The 3,136-nt window shown below is 45.6% G+C and overlaps 1 non-coding gene across 1 annotated transcript; it reads right to left on the reverse strand.

The window, feature by feature from the left end:
• Positions 1-769: 769 nt before the first annotated feature.
• TRNAG-UCC (transfer RNA glycine (anticodon UCC)) lies at positions 770-841 on the reverse strand. Its single transcript has one exon. It is a non-coding gene; the product is annotated as a tRNA-Gly (tRNA).
• Positions 842-3,136: the final 2,295 nt, after the last annotated feature.

Raw genomic sequence — 3,136 nt, forward strand, 5'->3', positions numbered from 1 at the left:
CATTTGCCACATAATCCAAGGTCTGCTGCATGATCTGCAGATTGTACCACAAAACATTTTTGTTTTTAGCTCAAACGGTTTAAACGTTATTAAAAATGCAGTGGCACGTGTTGCTGCGCAATGGAAGGCCCTTTGCAAAGGTTGACTGTTCACCTTTCTGTAGTTAATTGCTATATTTTGTGTTAAACTGGTACCAATGAAGTGCAACTAATGCCAAAACAGCTTTAACAAATGCAAGAATGAGAAAAAATAATGAAGTAATACTATCACAAAACGTGCCACATAATGCCGCATAATATGCCTTTTCTTGCCACATAATTAACTTAACCTTGTTGCATAATTTGGCCCTCCCCAGCCGCATAATTCATGTTGCCCTGCATATACCCGAACAAAACTCTTGACTCAAGATGTAAATAACTGAGATAAGCATGCCCTCCATGTCACGACTGCCGATCACAATGCATCACGTGAAAATGATCGTAGAGTGTGATGCCAATTTTGCATCAGTCATGCGCTATAATAGAATGAGCTTCGCAGACCCTCCGATCCTCATGCAATCCATATTCCCCTCTTTCTCGTTCACTGTCCTGACAACATCTGCGGCTCGGCCCACTGAAGACCCCCTCACCACCCGCCTCCGGAGTTACAGCAAAACCATTCTGCAATGTTTACAAATGTGCTTCGTTGATAAATCATTAAAAATAACATCAAGTGAATCAAGAGTTAAAAATCTCATTTAAAAGTGAAACTAAAGAAGAAAAACATGGACTGCGTTGGCCGGGAATCGAACCCGGGTCAACTGCTTGGAAGGCAGCTATGCTCACCACTATACCACCAACGCTCACTGCTTTATCCGTGTGCACATCTGTATTTGATAATTACAGTATCCATTCAGTGGTTAATGATAGTTGTAAAACAAATTTACAAGTTGGCTTCACAGCCCGCTCTCTTAACCATTTCACTGCCATCACACACATTCTCCAGTTTTTAGCTGGAACTGTTCTTCCATTTACAGATGTGGAGGTGACGCGCTGGACACGAACAAGCATCCCACTGTCACTGCCTGCAACCCACCCGGAAACACATACATTACTGGCGGAAGCGCTCGCAGACTGACTTTCATAGACTGGTGGGCTGGCGGGATCAACGCCTACAGTGATGGCGATCTGCTCGTGCGCTATGGCGTCTTAATACCTGATTGGCACCCCCCTGTCCCACCCTCACCGCATGCCCGGCATGCACCAACAGAGAGCTAATGCCATGCCATGTACATTACGGAGACCTCAATAAACAGCTGACCGAGCACTTCTGAACAGCTTCATTGCAATCTGGCTGCAGGAAGTAGAGGTGGGCGAGCCAATAATTTAACAGGGGCAGCGAGCCAAGTGTCAGGCTTGGCTGTAAGAGCCATTGCAGGAGCAGAAACATGACCATGTCTGCAGTGTAAAGCATGCTACAAACATTATGTACACATATGATAAAGTCTCTTCATATCTGAAGCAAGCGCATTTCTTTGACACCAGGGTGATTCGTATATCAGATTATAACACTGAATTGACATTCATTAAACGTTATATTGTTCAAGCATACATGAATGTACATTCCAGCCCCACCCCCCTTGACCGCCCTGAAGAAAATGGCTCTAGTGAAATAAAAGCAGGGCCACTTGAATTATGCGCAGGAGAGGGTCAAATTACGCAGCAAGGTTGAGTAAATTATGCAGCACGAAAAGGCAAATTATGTATTGTATTGTATTGCAATTGAATTTATATAGCACTTACTACCCTTGACGAGGCGTCAAAAGCGCTTTTTCGGCGAATAACACGCTACTTCAGCACCCATAAAGGATTAGTGATGAATTAGTAAAGTGAAATATGAAAGTAATTTGAGTGGTGGATATGTTAGTCAGTTATTTGGATTGAGAAGAATAGCAGAGGGATAGAAGAGGGAAAAAGGTTTACATTTATATAGCGCTTGCTACCCCTGATGGGGTGTTGAAGCGTTTTTTTCGGCGAGTAGCATGTGAAGGAAGGTGGAATCTGACGGCATGGTTACCCCCACTTTTTGCCTGTTGTTTTGCTGGTTTTCGACTTAGTTTGACTGGGATCCTGCTAATCAGGACACCAGTCTATCTGCTTTCTCCCTAAATTGGTTGTTCATGTACTTTAGGTACACTTCAGATTGGATTCTGGGGTACCCTTATAAGTCCCTAGTAATTGGTATACTATATACCCAGGGCATAGGTACCCCAGAGGCCTCCCAGGGGCTGCAGCATGTATTATGCCACCCCTGGGAGACCATTCAAAATAACACAACAGGTCTGCTACAGCAGCCTGTGTAAGGTGGTGCATGCACCACTTACTTAGATATAGGTTCACTATATCTATCCTAATCACTGCACATATAAACCTATCAGTCACCCCTATGGCCGGCCTTATCAATCCTGATGGCAGGGTGCTGGTTTTTATGTGATAGGGTGCCCATGCATGAGCAGAGCTCCTCTGCAGCTTTCGGAACCTATATTCCGGGGTTTTTTGTGATGCAGCCAACCATATATACTTAAGTGCATTATTAACTCGCGGTAAATGCTAACTTTAAAACGGCTGCATGGAAACATGTCGTGTTTGGTGTCAAACACCTTGGAATCATACCTCCACACCAGTAACTGGTGTGAGAGGTATGATTCCACCCTACTAGAGGAAATATTATGACAGCACCGGTACATCCGGTACCAACTTCACAGACCCTGGCATCACAAAATGGATGCTGCCAGCCACAGACACGAGTATGCCCTCCTGCTGCTGGACAAAACTCTGGCAGGGGAGGCTGGACAATAGGTTTCCTGTCACAGGGAGGTGTGACCACCTCCCAGGCAGGCTTTAGTGTATTGGGGCTGGGTTGGTGCACTCTGAGAGTGCTTTGATGTCTGCACTGGAGGTACATTTGGTGTCCCTGTGCATAGTCCAGCTCAAACCTGTTGCAGGGGCTATCAGCCCCTGCTCTGGCGTGAAACTGGCCAAAGGACATGGGTGTAGCCACCCTTCTGTCCTGACCCTCCCAAAGGTGGGTCCCCAGAGTTTGTCCCACCCCTTCATTGGGTATAAAGTAGGAACCCCTGGCTACAGGACTTTAGATT

Source organism: Triturus cristatus, chromosome 12 (assembly GCF_964204655.1).
Source record: "Triturus cristatus chromosome 12, aTriCri1.1, whole genome shotgun sequence".
Lineage (NCBI taxonomy): Eukaryota > Metazoa > Chordata > Amphibia > Caudata > Salamandridae > Triturus > Triturus cristatus.